This window comes from Salvelinus fontinalis, chromosome 29, assembly GCF_029448725.1.
Source record: "Salvelinus fontinalis isolate EN_2023a chromosome 29, ASM2944872v1, whole genome shotgun sequence".
NCBI classification, from domain to species: Eukaryota; Metazoa; Chordata; class Actinopteri; order Salmoniformes; family Salmonidae; genus Salvelinus; species Salvelinus fontinalis.
Genome location: NC_074693.1, coordinates 35,996,895 through 36,018,579, shown reverse-complemented (window position 1 = coordinate 36,018,579; position 21,685 = coordinate 35,996,895). Strand labels below are relative to the sequence as shown.

The window sequence follows — 21,685 nt, the reverse complement described above, 5'->3', positions numbered from 1 at the left end:
CTTTTTACCTTGTCAGCTTCGGGATTCGATTCAGCATCTTTTAGCAAGGCTATTGATCCTCTGTAGCTAAATTGTAGACCTACTTTCTGGTGTAGTATTTTGGATTTCATTTATTTATGTAGGCTACAGACAGGAGTAGCTAATTCTATAATTTTAGCAAATGTATTTAAACGCAGCACCTCCACGACCCTTCCCGCGGCTGTATGATTTTTTAAAATGAATTTGCATATTAAATCACTTTAAAATAAATGATGAAGTGCAACGCTGGAGAGATGAGTTGCAGGCTCATGTTTATTAGAGCAGAGTGTGGTAGAGAGAAGAAATTGCATTTCATTCTACACTGAACCAAAATATAAATGCAACATGTAAAGTGTTGGTCCCATGTTTCATGAAATAAAACATCCCCGAAAATGTTAATTCACACAAAAGCATATTTATCTCAAATTTAAGGCACAAATTTGTTTACATCCCTGTTAGTAAGCATTTCTGTTTTACCAAGATAATCCATCCCCCTGAGAGGTGTGGCATATCAAGAAGCTGATTAAACAGCATGATCATTACACAAGGGCACCTTGTGCTGGGGACAATAAAGGGCCACTCTAGAATGAGCACAGGTGTCTCAAGTTTTGAGGGAGCATGCAGTTGGCATGATGACTGCAAGAATGTCCACCAGAGCTGTTGTCAGATAATTTAATGTTAATTTCTCTACCATAACATGGTGACCAGACTACTAGCACACATGTTGAGTTTGTCCACCCACACCAGATGCGATCAGGACACGCAGTTTGAAATATCATAACAAACTCTGAACCAACTATGTTAATTTGGGGACAGGTTGAAAAACATTAAACATTTAAGGCAATTTAGCTAGCTAGCTTCCTGCCAATTTGTCATGGGATATAAACATTGGGTTGTTATTTTACCTGAAATGCACAAGGTTATCTACTCTGACAATTAATCCACAGATAAAAGGGTAAACCAAGTTTGTTTCTACTAACCTTCAGTCTTCTTCTTTGGACTTTATATGGTAGTTGGCAACCAACTTTAAAGTGATTACCTCTCCCAACTGGAGTGTGGACCTCAGTTCATCTTTCAATCGCCCACATGGGTAATTGCTCCTAAAAACCATTGAGGAGATGGGAGAGGTGGGACTTGTAGCGCGCCAAGCGTAAAAAATAGAACCAAGTTCTATTTTAGCGCCTGGCTATACAGACACGTGTCAGCAGTGTGGGTGCAATGATTGAATAACATGTATGTGTTATATTGTGCGCGAGTGGTGTGGTCAGCATGTAACGTCGCTTTAGAGAATTTGGCATTACGTCCAACCGGCCTTGCAGACCACGTGTATGTCGTCATGTGGGCGAGCAGTTGGTGGTGGTGGTGGTGGTGGGGTTATGGTATGGGCAGGCATAGGCTACGGATGACGACCACAATTACATTGTATCGATGGCATTTTGAATGCACAGAGGTACAGTGACGAGATCTTAAGGCCCATTGCCGTGCCTTTTTTTTTAAAGGTATCTGTCAGCAACAAATGCATATCTACATTCCTAGTCATGTGAAATCCATAGATTAGGGCCCAATGAATTTATTTCAATTGACTAATTTCCTTATATGAATACCAAAACATACAAGTAACTACTAGTTATACAACCTGTGTACAGATTAAGCAATAGTTGTAGTCAGTATTGTAGTTCAAAAGTATCTGTAGTACATCATTGTATGAGAGAATGCCATTTCAAAAGTTAAACGTTGACAAATATATTGCCTGTAGCATTTATAGTTCCATCTATTCTGCGAAACTCGAAGACGGTAGCCACTTCTGGGAAAATAAGAACTGGTGCTCAATGAGATTCATGCTCGGCTTTGACTTTGGATATATGAATCACTGAGGCCTGAATTCGGACTCAAGATGCATGGCGCTCCAACTGAAACTGTAAATCATATCACACCCTCGTGTCAATGGAGAATTTGTGTGAAAATGACTAAATGAAAGGATAATTGTGGATTTCCGCTGTACAATTGGTCTCCCCCGCTCTGAGCCTTGTCATTATTTTATTGGTTTGGATTATGTGGTGCTAGCTGTTACTAGCAGAAGTTTCTGTGGTTAATGGTTTCATCCAATGATGAAATCCAAGCTAAGAACACCAGGGTTTAACTGAGTAGGCCAATGTTTCCACTGGGCGGCTATTTAATCACTGGTAAATCTTAGTAAAATTATAATGTGTGCACTGCTGCCCCCCCCCACCCCAGGCTTAATGGTATATTGTGAGGTAGGATTTACAGTTGACACCTCTGGTGTTTGCACATGGCCAACTCAAGGAAGCACTTCTATGGCTGACACATACAGTTGAAGTCGGAAGTTTACATACACCTTAGCCAAATACATTTAAACTCAGTTTTTCACAATTCCTAACATTTAATTGTAGTAAAAATTCCCTGTCTTAGGTCAGTTAGGATCACCACTTTATTTTAAGAATGTGAATTGTCAGAATAATAGTAGAGAGAATTATTTATTTCAGCTTTTATTTCTTTCATCACATTCCCAGTGGTTCAGAAGTTTACATACAGTGGGGAGAACAAGTATTTGATACACTGCCGATTTTGCAGGTTTTCCTACTAACAAAGCATGTAGAGGTCTGTAATTTTTATCATAGGTACACTTCACACAAAAATCCAGAAAATCACATTGTATGATTTTTAAGTAATTCATTTGCATTTTATTGCATGACATAAGTATTTGATACATCAGAAAAGCAGAACTTAATATTTGGTACAGAAACCTTTGTTTACAATTACAGAGATCATACGTTTCCTGTAGTTCTTGACCAGGTTTGCACACACTGCAGCAGGGATTTTGGCCCACTCCTCCATACAGACCTTCTCCAAATCCTTCAGGTTTCGGGGCTGTCGCTGGGTAATACAGACTTTCAGCTCCCTCCAAAGATTTTCTATTGGGTTCAGGTCTGGAGACTGGCTAGGCCACTCCAGGACCTTGAGATGCTTCTTACGGAGCCTCTCCTTAGTTGCCCTGGCTGTGTCTTTCAGGTCGTTGTCATGCTGGAAGACCCAGCCACGACCCATCTTCAATGCTCTTACTGAGGGAAGGAGGTTGTTGGCCAAGATCTCGCGATACATGGCCCCATCCATCCTCCCCTCAATACGGTGCAGTCGTCCTGTCCCCTTTGCAGAAAAGCATCCCCAAAGAATGATGTTTCCACCTCCATGCTTCACGGTTGGGATGGTGTTCTTGGGGTTGTACTCATCCTTATTCTTCCTCCAAACAAGGCGAGTGGAGTTTAGACCAAAAAGCTCTATTTTTGTCTCATCAGACCACATGACCTTCTCCCATTCCTCCTCTGGATCATCCAGATGGTCATTGGCTAACTTCAGACGGGCCTGGACATGCGCTGGCTTGAGCAGGGGGACCTTTGCGTGCGCTGCAGGATTTTAATCCATGACGGCGTAGTGTGTTACTAATGGTTTTCTTTGAGACTGTGGTCCCAGCTCTCTTCAGGTCATTGACCAGGTCCTGCCGTGTAGGTCTGGGCTGATCCCTCACCTTCCTCATAATCATTGATGCCCCACGAGGTGAGATCTTGCATGGAGCCCCAGACCAAGGGGGATTGACCATCATCTTGAACTTCTTTCATTTTCTAATAATTGCGTCAACGGTTGTTGCCTTCTCACCAAGCTGGTTGCCTATTGTCCTGTAGCCCATCCCAGCCTTGTGCAGGTCTACAATTTTATCCCTGATGTCCTTACACAGCTCTCTGGTCTTGGCCATTGTGGAGAGGTTGGAGTCTGTTTGATTGAGTGTGTGGACAGGTGTCTTTTATACAGGTAACGAGTTCAAACATGTGCAGTTAATACAGGTAATGAGTGGAGAACAGGAGGGCTTCTTATAGAAAAACGAACAGGTCTGTGTGAGCCGGAATTCTTACTGGTTGGTAGGTGACCAAATACTTATGTCATGCAATAAAATGCAAATTAATTACTTAAAAATCATACAATGTGATTTTCTGGATTTTTGTTTTAGTTTGTCTCTCACAGTTGAAGTGTACCTATGATAAAAATTACAGACCTCTACATGCTTTGTAAGTAGGAAAACCTGCAAAATCGGCAGTATCAAATACTTGTTCTCCCCACTGTACACTCAATTAAAATTTGGTAGCATTGCCTTTCAATTGTTTAACTTGGGTCAAACATTTCGGTTAGCCTTCCACAAGCTTCCCACAATAAGTTGGGTGAATTTTGGCCCATTCCTCCTGACAGAGCTGGTGTAACTGAGTCAGGTTTGTAGGCCTCCTTGCTCGCACATGCTTTTTCAGTTCTGCCCACAAATGTTCTATACGATTTAGGTCAGGGCTTTGTGATGGCCACTCCAATACCTTGACTTTGTTGTCCTTAAGCTATTTTGCCACAACTTTGGAAGTATGTTTGGGTCATTATACATTTGGAAGACCCATTTGCGACCAAGCTTTAACGTCTGGACTGATGCCTTGAGATGTTGCTTCAATATATACACATAATTGTCCTGCCTCATGATGCCATCTATTTTGTGAAGTGCACCACTCCCTCCTGAAGCAAAGCACCCCCACAACACTGATGCCGCCACCCCTGTGCTTCACGTTTGGGATGGTGTTCTTCAGCTTGCAACCCTCCCCGTTTTTCCTCCAAACATAACGAAGGTCATTATGACCAAACAGTTCTATTTTTGTTTCATCAGACCAAAGGCCATTTCTCCAAAAAGTACGATCTTCGTCCCCATGTTCAGTTGAAAACCGTAGTCTGGCTTTTTTATGGCAATTTTGGATCAGTGGCTTCTTCCTTGCTAAACAGCCTTTTTAGATTATGTTGATATAGGACTTGTTTTACTGTGGATATAGATAATTTTGTACCTGTGTCTTCCAGCATCTTCAAAAGGTCCTTTGTTGTTGTTCTGGGATTGATTTGCACTTTTCGCACCAAAGTACATCCATCTTTAAGAGACAGAACGCGTCTCCTTCCTGAGCGGTATGACGTCTGCGTGGTCCCATGGTGTTTATACTTGCGTACTATTGTTTTTACAGATGAACTTGGTACCTTCAGCCATTTGGAAATTGCTCCCAAGGATGAACCAGACTTGTGGAGGTCTACAATTTTTTTCTGAGGTCTTGGCTGATTTCTTTTGATTTTTCCATGATGTCACGCAAAGAGGCACTGAGTTTGAAGGTAGGCCTTGAAATACATCCACAGGTACACCTCCAATTGACTCAGATTATGTCAATTAGCCTATCAGAAGCTTCTAAAGCCATGACATTATTTTCTGGAATTTTACAAGCTGTTTGAAGGCACAGTCAACTTAGTGTATGTAAACTTCTGACCCACTGTGATACAGTGAATTATAAGTGAAATAATCTGTCTGTAAACAATTGTTGGAAAAATGACTTGTGTCATGCACAAAGTTGATGTCCTAACCGACTTGCCAAAACTATAGTTTGTTAACAAGAAATTTGTGGAGTGGTTGAAAAACGAGTTTTAATGACTCCAACCTAAGTGTATGTAAATTTCCGACTTCAACTGTATGTGAGATTTGACCATTTTAATTGGCTGAGCATGGACATTTTGTTAAGAAAATGGCACTGGATTAGGGCAGGGAGATATATTGAAATGTAGTTTTTGCGCAATATTCCAAATGCCTGCATTGCAAGAATCAATGTTATTTTTTAAATTCGCTTTTATGTTTGCTTGTTTTCATGTTGTCTTTTTGGTCTCGTTTTCTTCACTCCTTTTGTGCTGCGTGCACCTTACCCTTTACAACAGAGATCTGTATATAATGATGAAATGCACATGTCTCCTCTCTGACAATGTGAGTCGTTCCAATGGCAGGAAGGCAGGGCAACAGGCTTAGGTTCAAAAGAGGACCATAAAAACTCACTGTGCTTGTTTTGGACAGATTTTGTCGAGTTTGAAACCTCTCGCTTTGCCTCTTCCTCTATGGTTTCCCCTCCCCCTGATCACATCTTCATCTTATAAGCAGTTTTAACTGGCTATTTGCATTTGAAGTCTGGTCCAACAGAATAAGAATCATTATATTACTGTAATATTTTTATTTGACCCCCTTTTTCTCCCCATTTCGATCTTGTCTCATCGCTTGCGTACTATTGTGTTCTTCGCTTCCGTACTTCGCCTCCTGCAGCTCCCCAACGGGCGCATATAAATGGGACATATTGGAGTGCCAACAGAAGAAGCTCATCAAAGGTAAGGGATGAATTAAATCTTTATTTCTGTGTTTTGTGTCGCGCCGGGAGGGTTGAAATATGATGGTCTGTGATTTTTTGCTGGGGTGCTATCCTCAGATAATAGCATTGTTTGCTTTCGCCGTGAAGCATTTTTGAAATCTGACACGTTGTCTGGATTCACAACAAGTGTAGCTTTAATCTGGTATATTGAATGTGTGATTTCATGAAAGTTTAGTTTTTATAGTAATTTATTTGAATTTGGCGCTCTGCATTTTCACTGGATGTTGGCCAGGTGGGATGCTACCGTCCTACATATCCCAGGTAGGTTAAGAAGGCCACCAAAGATTCTGAAATTTCCATCCCCAACTACAACATTTTCTGCCAAGATAGAACTGCCAAAGGGGGTGGTGTTGCAATCTACTGCAGAGACAGCCTGCAGAGTTCTGTCATGCTATCCAGGTCTGTGCCCTAACAGTTCGAGCTTCTACTTTTAAAAATCCAACTTTCCAGAAATAAGTCTCTCACTGTTGCCGCTTGTTATAGACCCCCCTCAGCCCCCAGCTGTGCCCTGGACACCATATGTGAATTAATCGCTCCCCATTTATCTTCAGAGTTTATACTGTTAGGTGGCCTAAACTGGGATATGCTTAACACCCCGGGCGTCCTACAATCTAAGCTAGATGCCCTCAATCTCACACAAATTATCATGGAACCTACCAGGTATAACTCATAGATATATCATCCTATGATATCATCCTGACCAACTTGTCCTCTAAATACATCTCTGCTGTCTTCAACTAGGATCTCAGCAATCACTGCCTCATTGCCTGCGTCCGTAATGGGTCCGTAATGGGTCAAATGACCACCCCTCATCACTGTCAAATGCTCCCTAAAACACTTCAGCGAGCAGTCCTTTCTAATTGACCTGGCCTGGGTATCCTGGAAGGATATTGACCTCATTCCGTTAGTAGAGGATGCCTGGTTATTCTTTAAAAGTGCTTTCCTCACCATCTTAAATAAGCATGCCCCATTCAAAAAAAATAATTAAAAGTGCACCTGGATGTTCCACAGCGCTACTGGCATTCTGTGGACAGATGAAACTACAGTTGAGTTGTTTGGAAGGAACACACAACACTACAGTATGTGTGGAGAAGAAAAGGCACAGCACACCAACATCAAAACCTCATTAGAGAATGGTGGAGGGAGTATGGTTAGAGTATGGTGGAGGGAGCATCATGGTTTGGGGCTGCTTTGCTGCCTCAGGGCCTGGACAGCTTGCTATCATTGACAGAAACTTGAATTCCCATGAACTAAACAACTGCATATGGATTCAAACTTTCATCCTCGCAGGAAATCCTCCTTTCTGTTTTGATTGAATGGGGCCTCTTGTTTTTTCCCAGTTATATAAGCAAGTATAAGGTAAATATGTACTCTACATTCCACCTCCGCTGGTGACACCAGGACACGCTGTGCTACTCCAGCTTAGCACTCACCAACAGTACAATTATGCTCTGCCTATCCCTAAACAGTGTCAAAATTGACAGTTAGACAAACAAATGATACCCGTTAGATATAAATTAAGTGAGCTGTTCATTGTTTCCAATTTCGTGGGGCAACTGTAGAGAAACCCATATTTCAAACTTCTGGTCAATGTCTGCGTATGTCGTTTTCCAACGTGTCTCAAAATGTTTGCATTCTTATTGAGATACCAGAGGAAAGGCTCACTGGGGTATACAAAAAATACTGTGCTTTGTGGCTCTGAGTTTGAAGTGTGTTTTGCGGAGCAAAGCAAGGGAGAGCATTATTCCATATGGTTGTCAATATGCATGAGTTACTCCACGAGGTCCCACAGAGAAGTGTGGAGATGCATACTGACAACTGGAAAAACAGTTTGCTCTGGGTCCTTTGATTGAGAAATATTTTGCTGAAAAATGTTAAAAAGGGAAATGAGTTATTTGAGTTTGTTTTGGGGGGACATTGATATGTACACTTGATATCTGCTACATAGATATTGTGCTAAAATGTCTTAAACAGTGCAACAGCAACCGGCCATTGAGAGTTTTTTTATTATAGTTTTAACTACTTTGCATAAAGAGTAGCGACAATTATACTGTAGGTAGCTAGTGTGTCGTGAAATAATAAACAAAGTCATCTGAGTGGTTGATGTTAGACTCTAAGATTTGGAGAGTGAACATTGACTTTGAGATGACAAAGACCAAATTTTTCCTCACAAAAATATATATAGACAGGTGTGTGCTTTTCCAAATCATGTTCAATCAATTGAATTTACCACAGGTGGACTCCAATCAAGTCATGATCAATGGAAACAGGTAAAGGGTCTGAAAACTTATGTAAATAAGGTATTTCAGTTTTTTATTTTTAATAAATGTGCAAACATTTCTAAACCTGTTTTCGCTTTGCCATTATGGGGTATTGTGTGTGGATTGATGAGGAAAAACACTGTAACATGACAAAATGGGGAAAAGTCAAGGGGTTGAACAAGCTGTTGATTTTGGCCTGTGGAATGTTGTCTCACTCCTCTATAATGGCTGTGCTAAATTGCTGAATATTGATGGGAACTGGAACACCCTGTCGTACACGTCGATCCAGAGCATCTGAAACATGCTCAATGGGTGACATGTCTGGTGAGAATGCAGGCCATGGAAGATTTGGGACATTTTCAGCTTCCAGGAATTGTGTACAGATCCTTGCGACATAGGGCCGTGCATTGTCATGCTGAAATATGAGGTGATGGCGGCAGATAAATGACACAACAATGGGCCTCAGGATCTCATCACGGTATCTCTGTGCATTAAAATTGCCATCGATAAAATGCAATTGCGTTCGTTGTCCGTAGCTTATGCCTGGCCATACCATAACCTCACTGCCACCATGGAGCACTCTGTTCACAACGTTGACATCAGCAAACCACTCACCTACACGAAGCCATATACAGTATGTGGTCTGTGGTTGTGAGGCCAGTTGGACGTACTGCCAAATTCTCTAAAACGACGTTGGAGGCGGCTTATGGTAGAGAAATGAACATTAAATTGTCTGGCAACTGCTCTGGTGTACATTCCTGCAGTCAGCATGCCAATTGCACAATCCCTCAAAATTTGAGATATCTTTGGCATTGTGCTGTGTGACAAAATTGCACATTTTATAGTGGACTTTTATTTTCCCCAGCCCAAGGTGCACCTGTGTAATGAGCATGCTGTTTAATCAGTTTCTTGATATGCCACACCTGTCAGCTGAATGGATATTTATTTATACACAAAATTTGAGAGAGATACGTTTTTTGTGCGTATGGAACATTTCTGGAATCTTTTCTTTCAGCTCATGAAACATGGGACCAGCACTTTATATTTTTGTTCAGTGTATGTTGAACTACAAAATAATAAAATGGGTGAGTTTTCATGACTTTTATGACGGGGCGGCAGGTAGCCTAGTGTTTAGAGCGTTGGACTAGTAACAGAAAGGTTGCAAGATCGAATCCCCGAGCTGAGAAGGTAAACATCTGTCGTTCTGCCCCTGAACAAGGCAGTTAACCCACTGTTCCTAGGCTGTCATTGAAAATAAGAATTTGTTCTTAACTGACTTCTAGTTAAATAAAGGTAAAATATAAAAATGTTGGTGATTTGTTGGATGTGAGTATTGTAGTTCCATCTGCCACTGAGAGGCTATCAAAGATAGTCAGCTTGAAATAAGAGCTCAAATGACTTGTTTTTGGTGCTCCTATAGCCTAGCCGTTTCTGTATTTTGTACCTCTCACAGAAAATTATATAACTATCCGTAAAAGTAGAACTGTACACTGCACTCATTCCTTTTCTTCAAACACAGTAAAAGCCACCTCGAGTCAAAACCGATACCCAAGATTAATTTTGACAGGCAAATAGCCACTCTTAAGTCATGTTGGCTCCTCTGCTGTTTTAGCAGACGTAGGAAGCCCTGGGTTCTCTTTGAGAGATTTACAAGCCCACAAGTGCTTTAGTATTACAGTATAGCGGGGCCCAGCGCAGAAAGAGCCCAGAGTGCAGGTTGGGCTGAAGGGGCTCTAAAAAGGTTGTAGGTTATAAATACTCGACGGGGCGTCCTTCCTGAAGCACATAACACCGGGCTTTGAACAGGGCCCATCCGCTGTGACCTCCTCCTGTCTCTTTCCTATCCCTTCTTGTCCTCACTCCCCCTGCCCCTTCTCTTTGGCCTAACAGCAGTTTGCCTACTGGGTAAACAGGAAGTTTGAGGTTGGAGGCTGTACCTGTCTGTCTGTCTCTCACTTACTCACACACACACACACACACACACACACACACACAGTCTCTTCTCAGCAGACCTGCATGGGGGTCATCACATGAAGGTGGTGTGCAATTTGATGCGCCACGTTGACAGCTTTAATATCAATAGGTCTGGGGGGATCGGCTTACAACAACATCCTGGCTTTTACAAAGGATTAGAGAGGAGGGCTGCTTTTTCTAGTACAGGTACCTGTATCGGTGTGTGAAAGGAGCTTCATCATCTTCAGCGCTCACCATGCTCTGATGTTCTGGTTCTTTCCTCCTCTTTTGAATGCACCAGAACAAAATGCCTGTTTTAGTCATTTTCTCATGTTTTCTTTCTTTTATGGTTATCATTTGAAAAGCCGAAGGAAGAAGGGCTACGGCTGCACTGGTACACATCTCTGCTTGCCTGGTAAATATCTCAACTCGGATGTCTGCCCACCACCTCAAGCTCAACCTCAACAAGTCGGAGCTGCTCTTTCTCCCGGGGAAGGCCTGCCCGTTCCAAGACCTCCGTCACGGTTAACAACTCCACGGTGTCCCCCTCCCAGAGTGCAAAGAACCTTGGCGTGACCCTGGACAACACCCTGTTGTTCTCTGCAAACATCAAAGTAGTGACTTGCTCCTTACAAATTCATGCTCTACAACATCCGTAGAGTAGGACCCAACCTCACTCAGGAAGGCTCCCATGTTTAGGGTCAGCGTAGTGGATGTGTTTTTGCCTACCCTCACCACCTGGGAGCATCCGTCAGGAAGTCTAGGATCCAGTTGCAGAGGGAGATGTTCAGTCCCAGGGTCATGAGCTTAGTGATGAGCTTGGAGAGCACTATGGTGTTGAATGCTAAGCTGTAGTCTATAAACAGCATTCTCACATAAGTGTTCCTCTTGTCCATGTGGGAGAGTGCAGTGTGGAGTGGCATAGAGATTGCGTCATCTGGGGATCTGTTGGGGTGGTATGTGAATTGGAGTGAGTCCAGGGTGTCTGGGATGATGGTGTTAAGCCATGACCAGCCTTTCAAAGTATTTCATGGCTACATATGTGAGTGCTTATCGATCTGGCCCTGCGGCCTTGTGAATGTTTACCGATTTAAAGGTCTTACTCACATCTGCTACGGTAGTAAGATCATACAGTTGTCCGGAACTGCTGGTGATCTCATGCATTGTTCAATATTGCTTGCCTCAGAGCCAGCATAGAAGGCTTTTAGCTCGTCTGGCGTCACTGGGCAGCTCGCGGCTGGGTTTCCCTTTGTAATACGTGAACGTTTGCAAGTCCTGCCACATCCGACGAATGTCAGAGCCGGCGTTGTAGGATTCGGTCTTAGTCCTGTATTGGCGCTTTGCCTGTTTGATGGCTCGTCAAAGGTTCGTAGCGGGATGTCTTATAAGCATCCAGATTAGGGTCCTGTTCCTTGAAAGCAGCAGCTCTAGCCTCTAGCTCAGTGTGGATGTTGCCTGTAACACATGGCTTTTGGTTGGGATATGTACATACGGTCACTGTGGAGGGTACTGTCCCTATTAATAATGTGGTAAACTCCTCAATGTTATCGGTTGAATCCTGGAACATATTCCAGTCTGTGATAGCGAAACAGTCCTGTTGCCTTGCATCCGCTTCATTGGACCACTTTCGTATTGAGCGTGTCACTGGTTCCTCCTGACTGGTAGTGTACTTTATTGAGTAAAAATGTACTTACTATTACTGAGATATGTGGTTGTTCCACCTAGCTATCTTAAGATGAATGCACTAACTGTAAGTCACGCTGAATAAGAGCGTCTGCTAAATGACTGAAATGTAAATGTTAACTGTGATTTCGATCAAAGGGACAGTGTGAGATTCTAGGCTGTTGCTAGGTAGTTATTTTAACACTGTTGTGATAAACAATTAACCAAAATATAACCACAACCTGTAAAGTGTCTCTCACATGTTTCATGAGCTGAAATCAAATTTTGTGCACAAATTAGTTTACGCCCCTGTTAGTTAGCATTTCTCCTTTGCCAAGATAATCCCTCCACCTGACAGGTGTGGCATATCAAAAGCTGATTTAACACAATGCCACAGATGTCTCAAGTTTTGAGAGAGCGTGCAGTTGGCATGGTGACTGCAAGAATGTCTACCAGGGCTGTTGCCAGAGTTTTAATGTTAATTTCCCTACCATAAGCTGCCTCCAACATCGTTTTAGAGAAGTATGTCTAACCGGCCTCAGAGCTGCAGACCACATATATGGTGTTGTGTGGGAAATCGGTTTGCTAACGTCAACGTTGTGAACAGAGTGCCCCATGGTGGCGTTTGGGGTATGGTATGGGCAGGAATAAGCTACGGACAACAAAATCAATTGCATGTTATCGATGGCAATTTGAACGCATAGAGATACAGTGGCTTGCGAAAGTATTCACTCCCCTTGGCATTTTTCCTATTTTGTTGCCTTACAACCTGGAATTAATATGGATTTTTGGGGGGTTTGTATCATTTGATTTGCACAACATAACTATCACTTTGAAGATGCAAAATAGTTTTTCTTGTGAAACAAACAACAAATAACACACACAAAAAACCAACTTGAGCATCCATAACTATTCACCTCCCCAAAGTCAATACTTTGTAGAGACACCTTCTGCAGCAATTACAGCTGCAAGTCTCTTGGGGTATGTCTTTATAAGCTTGGCACATCTAGCCACTGGTATTTTTGCCCATTCTTCAAGGCAAAACTGGTCAAGCTCCTTCAAGTTGGATGGGTTCCACTGATGTACAGCAATCTTTAAGTCATACCACAGATTCTCAATTGGATTGAGGTCTGGGCTTTGACCAGGCTGTTCCAAGACATTTAAATGTTTCACCTTAAGCGATTTGAGTGTTGCTTTAGCAGTATGCTTAGGGTCATTGTCCTGCTGGAAGGTGAACCTCCGTCCCAGTCTCAAATCTCTGGAAGACTGAAACAGGTTTCCCTCAAGAATTTCCCTGTATTTAGCGCCATCAATCAATTCTGACCAGTTTCTCAGTCCCTGCCAATGCGGATGGTGTTCACGAGGTGTTGGGTTTGCGCCAGACATAGTGTTTTCCTTAATGGCCAAAAATATAGATTTTAGTCTCATCTGACCAGAGTACCTTCTTCCATATGTGTGGGGAGTCTCGCACATGCCTTTTGGCAAACACCAAACATGTTTGCTAATTTTTTTCTGGCCACTCTTCCATAAAGCCCAGCTCTGTGGAGTGTGCGGCTTAAAGTGGTCCTATGGACAGATACTCCAATCTCCACTGTGGAGTTTTGCAGCTCCTTCAGGGTTATCTTTGGTCTCTTTGTTGCCTCTCTGATTAATGCCCTCCTTACCTGGTTTGTGAGTTTTGGTGGTTGGCCCTCTGTTGGCAGGTTTGTTGTGGTGCCATAATATATATTTTTTAATTATAATGGATATAATGGTGCTTTGTGGGACATTCAAGGTTTCTGCTATTTTCTTATAACCAACCCTGATCTGAACTTCTCCACAACTTTGTCCCTGACATGTTTGGAGAGCTCCTTGGTCTTAGTGCCGCTTGCTTGGTGGTGCCCCTTGCTTAGTGGTTTTGCAGACTCTGGGGCCTTTCAGAACAGGTGTATATATACTGAGATTATGTGACAGATCATGTGACACTTAGATTGCATACAGGTGGACTTTATTTAACAAATTATGTAACTTCTGAAGGTAGTTGGTTGCACCAGATCTTATTTATTTTTCTATTTTTTAAAGAATTTTTTTAAACAAGTTATATTTTTTGTTTCACTTCACCAATTTAGGCTGTTTTGTGTATGTCCCTTACATGAAATCCCCCAAAAAATCAATTTAAATTACAGTTTGTAATGCAAGAAATAGGAAAAACGCCAAGGGGGTGAATACTTTTGCAAGGCACTGTACTATGACTAGATCCTGAGGCCCATTGTCGTGCCATTCATGCGCCACCACCGTTCATGCGCCACCACCATGTTTCAGCATGATAATGCACGGCCCCATGTCGCAAGGATCTGTACACAGTTCCTGGAAGGTTAAAATGTCAATTTCTTCCATGGCCTGCAAACTCACCATACATGTCACCCATTGAGCATTTTCTGGGGGGGATGTTCTGGATCGACGTGTACGACATTGTGTTCCAGTTCTCGCCAATATCCAGCAACTTCGCAAAGCCATTGAAAAGAAGTGAGACAACATTCCACAGGCCACAATCTACAGCCTGATCAACTCTATGCGAAGATGTGTCGTGCATGAGGCAAATGGTGGTCATACCAGATAGTGACAGTTTTTTTTATCCACACCCCTACCTTTTCTTTTAAGGTATCTCTGAGCATCAGATGCATATCTGTATTCCCAGTCATGTGAAATCCATAGATTAGGGCCTAATTCATTTATTTCAATTGACTGATTTCCTCATATGAACTGTAACTGAATAAATTCTTAGAAATTGTTGCATGCTGTGTTTAAGTTTTTGTTCAGTATTTGTTGGAAATAGTTTGTAGAATGCTTTGAAACGTCAAGATCCAATCTTTATTTGCTGTATGTTGACGGTCTATGCATCAGGTGTCTTTGACATGCCTTCCTTGACTCTGAGGGAATAAATATCTAGGCTCTTTGCCCATTTTAATTTAAGGTATAGTACATCTGGTTCTTAGAATGTTGTGTCTGAGGAGTTGGTGAATCATGAATGTTCCGTAGACATGGATGCATTGACTTTGCACAAGGATAAATAGTAGACCAAACAGTTGAAAGCTGACTCATACTCCGTACTACATGTTTTTTTTGATTTTGTGCATTTTTTTAATTACGATATTGAACTCTGCACTGTGTGAAGTGTGTCTTCTTATGAATCAAACCTTTCTAGACTAACTATTAGCCAACTAAAATACCTACTGCTTGCTGTACACACTCTCTCTCTCCCCCCGTTTCTCCTCTTCCCTCTCCCTACATCCCTCCCCTTTATCCCCCTCCCGCTTTTATCTATCTTCATCCCTTTTCTCTCTCCTCTCGCGCTCTAAATTCAATTCAAAGGGCTTTATTGCTCTCTTCTCTCTCTCTCTCTCTCTCTCTCTCTCTCTCTCTCATATATATACACAGTGCATTCAGGAAAGTATTCAGACCTTTTTCCACATTTTGTTACGTTACAGCCTTATTCTAAAATTGATTAAATTGTTTTTTTACCCTCTTCAATCTACACACAATACCCCATAAGGACAAAGCAAAAATGCCATCTAAGTATTCAGATCCTTTACTCAGTACTTTGTTGAAGCACCTTTGCTAACGATTAGAGCCTCGATTCTTCTTGGGTATTACGCTACAAACTTGGCACACCTATATTTGAGGAGTTTTTCCCATTCTCTCTGCAGATCCTCTCAAGCTCTGTCAGGTTGGATGGGGAGCGTCACTGCACAGCTATTTTCAGGTCTCTCCAGAGATGTTGGATCAGGTTCAAGTCCGGGCTCTGGCTGGGCCACTCAAGGACATTCAGAGACTTGTCCCGAAGCCACTCATGCGTTGTCTTGGCTGTGTGCTTAGGGTCGTTGTCCTGTTGGAAGGTGAACCTTTGCCCCAGTCTGAGGTCCTGAGCGATCTGGAGCAGGTTTTCATAAAGGATCTCTCTGTACTTTACGCCATTCATCTTTCTCTCGATCCTGACCATTCTCATAGTCCCTGCCACCACCATGCTTCACCATAGGGATGGTATTGACCAGTTGATGAGCGTGACGCTTGGCTATCAGGCCAAAGAGTTCAATCTTGGTTTCATCAGACCAGACAATGTTGTTTCTCATGGACTGAGAGTCCTTTAGGTGCCTTTTGGTAAACTCAAAGCGGGCTGTCATGTGCCTTTCACTGAGGAGTGGCTTCCGTCTGGCCACTCTACCATAAAGGCCTGATTGGTGGAGTGCTGCAGAGATGGTTGTCCTTCTGGAAGGTTCTCCCATTTCCACAGAGGAACTCTGGAGCTCAGTTTGGCGCTGCGGCCAGCCGTAGGAAGAGTATTGGTGGTTCCAAATTTCTTCCATTTAAAAATGATGGAGGCCACTGTGTTCTTGGAGACCTTCAATGCTACAGAAATTTGTTGGTACCCTTCCCCAGATCTGTGCCTCGACACAATCCTGTCTCGGAGTTCTACAATTCCTTCCATCTCATGGCTTGGTTTTATCTCTGACATCCACTGTCAACTGGGGGACTTTATATAGACGGGTGTGTGCCTTTCCAAATCATAGCAAAGGGTCTGAAGGCGTTTTTGCTATTTCATACATTTGCAAAATGTTCTCAAAACCAGTTTTTTGCTTTTTCCTTGTGGGGTATTTTGTGTAGATTGATGAGGGGAAAATAATAATTTAATCAATTTTAGAATAAGGCTATAACAAAATGTGGAAAAAGTGAAGGGGTCTGAATACATTTCCTGAATTTACTGTATATCCCTGTTTCTCTCTTTCCTCTCCCTACCTCCCTCCTTTTATCCTCCTCCAATCCCCCCTTGTATCTCTCTTTCTCCCATTCTGCCTCACTCACTCACACATACACACACATTCACTCACTCACTTTTTCACCCAGACGTAGGTGTTTCTGGAGGAGTGAGTGGGACATGTAGATGCAGCTCCTGGGTCTGAATGCCACTTCCTGTCGTGTGAAAGGCGAGCCTGGGGAGCCGGAGCCCTCCTGAAAGTCTTGTTTGCCATTCCTGTGGCTGTGGGGCCTAGCGCCTCTGAAAAGGGAGTCGGGGGGGGGGCGAGGGTGGCTACATCCGTGTTTGCCAGGTGTTCCTTTTGTGATCCTCACCTTGCGTCGAAGTACAGAGAGAGGGAGGAGAGTAGGAGTGGGGGGGGATAGGTAGGGGGAGAGAGGGAGGAGGGTAGGTTGTGGGAAGAAGGGTGGGAGAGAGAGGGAGGAGGATGGGGGGAAGGGTAGGTGGTTGGAAAGAGGAAGGAAGGTAGGTGGTTGGAGAGGGGGAGGAGGGTAGGTGGGGGAGAGAGGGAGGAGGGTAGGTGGTTGGAGAGGGGGATGAGGGTAGTTAGGTGGGGGGAGAGAGTGAGGAGGGTAGGTGGGGGGAGAGAGGAAGGATGGTAGGTGGTTGGAGAGGGGGATGAGGGTAGGTGGTTGGAGAGGGGGATGAGGGTAGGTGGGGGTGGGGAGGGGAAAAGATCCTGCCATTCTTCTAGTGAGATAATCTGCTGCCGGAGCAGGAAATGGGCTGTGAGGTGTTGTGAAAAGGTGTGTGTGTGTGTGCGCCGCGTGTATCTTTGCGTGTGTGTCGGAGGGTGTGTGTGTCGAAGGGTGTGTACTGGGTCTCTACCTGTTTACTTTGTGCAGGTTCATGGGTTATGTGCCTGCTGTTATGCTCAGGTGGTAAAACATTTTGTTCACAGCCCATCAATGCTGTATTATCAACACTGTATTATCAAAGTCATCATCATTCCCCAGAATAACAGCCCTCCCTGCAATAGCATGTAGGAGTGTAGACCATATCCTATTTTTCACATGTTTAATTGTGTACACTATTGTCTTTTGCATGTATTAGTGCACCATAACATAATGTTGCTCACACTGTCCGTGTTGCTCAAGAGAGATTCGAAGAGGATTAATATTACTGGAAAAAGACAGACTTTTGGGTTTGTTTGTTTTGAGATGAAGCATTTGACAGCATGCGAATAGGCCAGTTTATCTATCTTTAGAAACGCAGGGTGTTTTTCTATGCCGAAAGGAATCACCTAGATCCGGAGTGTTACACAACTGGAGGTGCGGTTAGTTGGCAGAGTTTTAAATGAGCGTACATGACAGAATGTCAGACGGCAAGTGCTACTGCACTTGCGCCATTAACCCAGCCATTAGCAACCAGAGCTGGCCACCACACAGATATACAGTTAGCCTGTAGCTTTTAGCTAGCCACTACCTGTCTAATTAAAAATAATTATCAGACAGTTCCTTCTTGTACATTTCAATAAGCATCTACTTTTGTGTCTATATACACCACTATTCATGTCACAGACCAGGAGTGTATAATTAAATTGCAAGGAGTTTACAGTAAGACAAATACAGAAATAGACTTGTGTATGGTGTTGTGTTTCACGCACAGTGCCCAAGGTCAGGAAAGTTTCAACTAATATCTTCTTGTAAAATAGAAGATATAAGTCTCTGAAAACAGGATTTACGACTTTTGCTGGTTTGAGTCTAGTGTACTGAGAGTGAGTGTCTTGGAAAGAGCAGTGTCAGATTATTCAGATGGTCCTGGTCGGTCCCTGGATTGGAGATGCTGCTGGAAGTGGTGTTGGAGGGTCAGTAGGAGGCACTCAATGCCCCCAGGGCAGCAATTGGGGACATTGCCCTGTGTAGGCAGCCGTCTTTTGGGTGGGGACGTTAAACAGGTGTTCTGACTCTCTTTGGTCACTAAAGATCCCATGGCACTTATCATAAGAGTAGGGCTAAATTCCCAATCCCCAGTTTACGATTGGCTCATCCTCTCCCCTCTAACTATTTCCCAGGTTTTTGCTGTAAATGAGAATGTGTTCTCAGTCAACTTACCTGGTAAAACAATGGTTAAATAAATCAAATACAAATCGACATTGCATTTCTTTAAATAACTATACAGTATGGACAATTGTAGGCTCTACCACATTGGTTATGTTCATAATGGTGGTATTCCATAGGTTCTTTGGCCAGCACTGAAAGGGAGATCTATCAAATCAAATCAAATGTATTTATATAGCCCTTCTTACATCAGCTGATATCTCAAAGTGCTGTACAGAAACCCAGCCTAAAACCCCAAACTGCAAGCAATGCAGGTGTAGAAGCACGGTGGCTAGGAAAAACTCCCTAGAAAGGCCAAAACCTAGGAAGAAACCTAGAGAGGAACCAGGCTATGAGGGGTGGGCCAGTCCTCTTTTGGCTGTGCCGGATGGAGATTATAACAGAACATGACCAAGATCTTCAAATGTTCATAAATAACCAGCATGGTCAAATAATAATAATCACAGTAGTTGTCGAGGGCGCGACAGTATACCACAGGCACATATTGATTAGGTAATTAATACCAAAGTAAATGAATATGGATTAGAGGGGTACTGGTATTAGGTCAATGACACAATATGAGTGTTTCGGTTTGTATTGTAAATATGCACTGTTTCCGCTATGAGTTTTACTCTGTTGTAATCCAATATTGTCTGTCTGGCGTAAAGAATGATAATGCTAGTTGGAATGATTGACCTTGCGGCTGGAGTCTGTTTTGTAGCTTGTGGCGCAGTCTGTCACTATATCTGTTGTCGGGTCCACTCTCTCCTGCGTTGTCCAAGCTTGCCCCCTCAGTCATCACCATGGCGACAGCCAGTCTGATCTGGAATGTTGCTCAGCTCTAGTGAGGCTTTGCTACCACCACCCAACCCCACCCCTAACCCCTGAAAAGTATCAAAGTATAAATTAGGGCCACCCTCCACCCGCTTGCCCTTCACATACCTCATGCGATCGAAACTCGGAACACACCAATTCGACCAGATTCCACTTTCTCAAATTGCAGAAAAATGCTTCTCTTACGAGCCTCCTCCTCCTCTTGAGTGGGGCTATTGTTTCACGCCTTAACCCTCCCTCCTCCCTGTGCTGTCTGCCCCTCTTTACCATTGCTTGACAATAAACACACCCTTCTCCAAGCCAGAGTCCTTGGACAGGTAGCTCCCTGGCAACACTGCAGAAGTGCTTTGTCTCTGTATGTGTAGACAGAGATAAAAAAAAGGAAATGTGCTGTATGAAATGAAAAACGTTTATTGGATCGTTGTTTCGCGAGATGGAATGATGTGGTCTGGACTTCCACTCTCCAGATGCACACATACAAGATGTTACTACATACAAGATGTCTTCGTGTTGACACTTTTGATTGAACGACGTGCTTTCTAACGACTCCCGATAAGTTTTTGCGGTGAACGACCTTGTCGTCTATCTATCGGAATATGCTGGTCATGCTAGCCACGTTATAAGGAAAACGATCTAATGCTATTGAGTTGTCCTTGATGAAAATAGACGTTGGTGACAGGCGGTCGGTTTAGGATAGACAGAAAGGGAGGCGGAAAAGTGGAGGAGCGAGAGGGCAAGTAGAGAGTGAAGGGGTACGGAATAAAGAGAGACAGAGGTGCAGATCACTCTGAACGACAGGACACAATTAGACAACAGCTGGTGCCGCACACCCAGTGAGGTCATTTAGTGCCCTCCTCCCCTCAGCTGTGATTCAGCATTGCCTTCCTGATCCCCACATCCATGTCCTTTCCTCATTGCGCACTTTTCCTAGACCCATCCCAATTCCTGTTCCAGTCCCCATTCTCCTCACTGTGGTATCTACGTAGCACCAATCCCAGACCATATTTTCAATTTGTTTCACAGGGCTCTGTTCTGCGAACTCTTCTGTTTGCATTTGTATCTTTACTCTTAGTCTACTTTGGAGTCTTCCTTCAGACCTTGAAGTCGGTAGTGTACAGATGTAGCAATGGCATCAGTAAAACACTGTCAAGATCCTGTGAACTCGTATTGTGCAAGTCAAACTGTGAAGGAATTCTCTTTGTGTGCTCGTAGTCATCCCTGCTCACCAAAAGACTAGCCAAGTAACTCAGCTCATCTTAGCTGCATTATATTTCAATGGGAAGTTCCTAAAAAAAGATCAATGATTTAGGAAAGAGGTCAATGATCACCACATAAATCATGTTCCACTGCAAAGGAGGGTTCGGGAGCAGATGTGTCTTCAGCACTTGGCAGAGGGTTGCTTACCCGGATCAAAAAAGGCCCAACCCTCCGACCATAAACATGTCCTCCCTCAACCCCAAACGGTGGCTACACAGGACCTGCCCTGGTGCACAGCACGCCTCCCCCTCCTTCCTTCTCTCTCTTTCAACACATCCCTCTCTCAACTTCCTTCCTGTCCCGCCCTCTGAATTTTAATACCTGCCTGTCATGTTTTCTTCCCTTCACCAGACCCTTGCTGCGCATCTAGTAATTACCACAGCACCAAGAAAACCCTTTCATTTAAAGGATTGGCAATTATCTCAGAGAACACAATGAAATTGCTTCCCCTTTGGAGGAAGGGGATGTTTGAACCCGTACGGTGCAGAATGTTGCGCCGCCTTGCTCTTGAAGCAGAGGAGCGGAGGTGGAGACAGGGAAAAGGGCTTTGTAGATGCTTTTTTTCACATGCTCAGATATGTGATTATCACAAAGAGGCTGGGA

The 21,685-nt window shown here is 43.4% G+C and overlaps 1 protein-coding gene across 1 annotated transcript in view; it reads left to right on the top strand.

The window, feature by feature from the left end:
* LOC129827927 (ribosome biogenesis protein SPATA5-like) overlaps positions 1-21,685 on the top strand; it is a 120,291-nt gene that overhangs the window by 65,785 nt on the left and 32,821 nt on the right. The gene's annotated exons all lie outside the window — the stretch shown is intronic.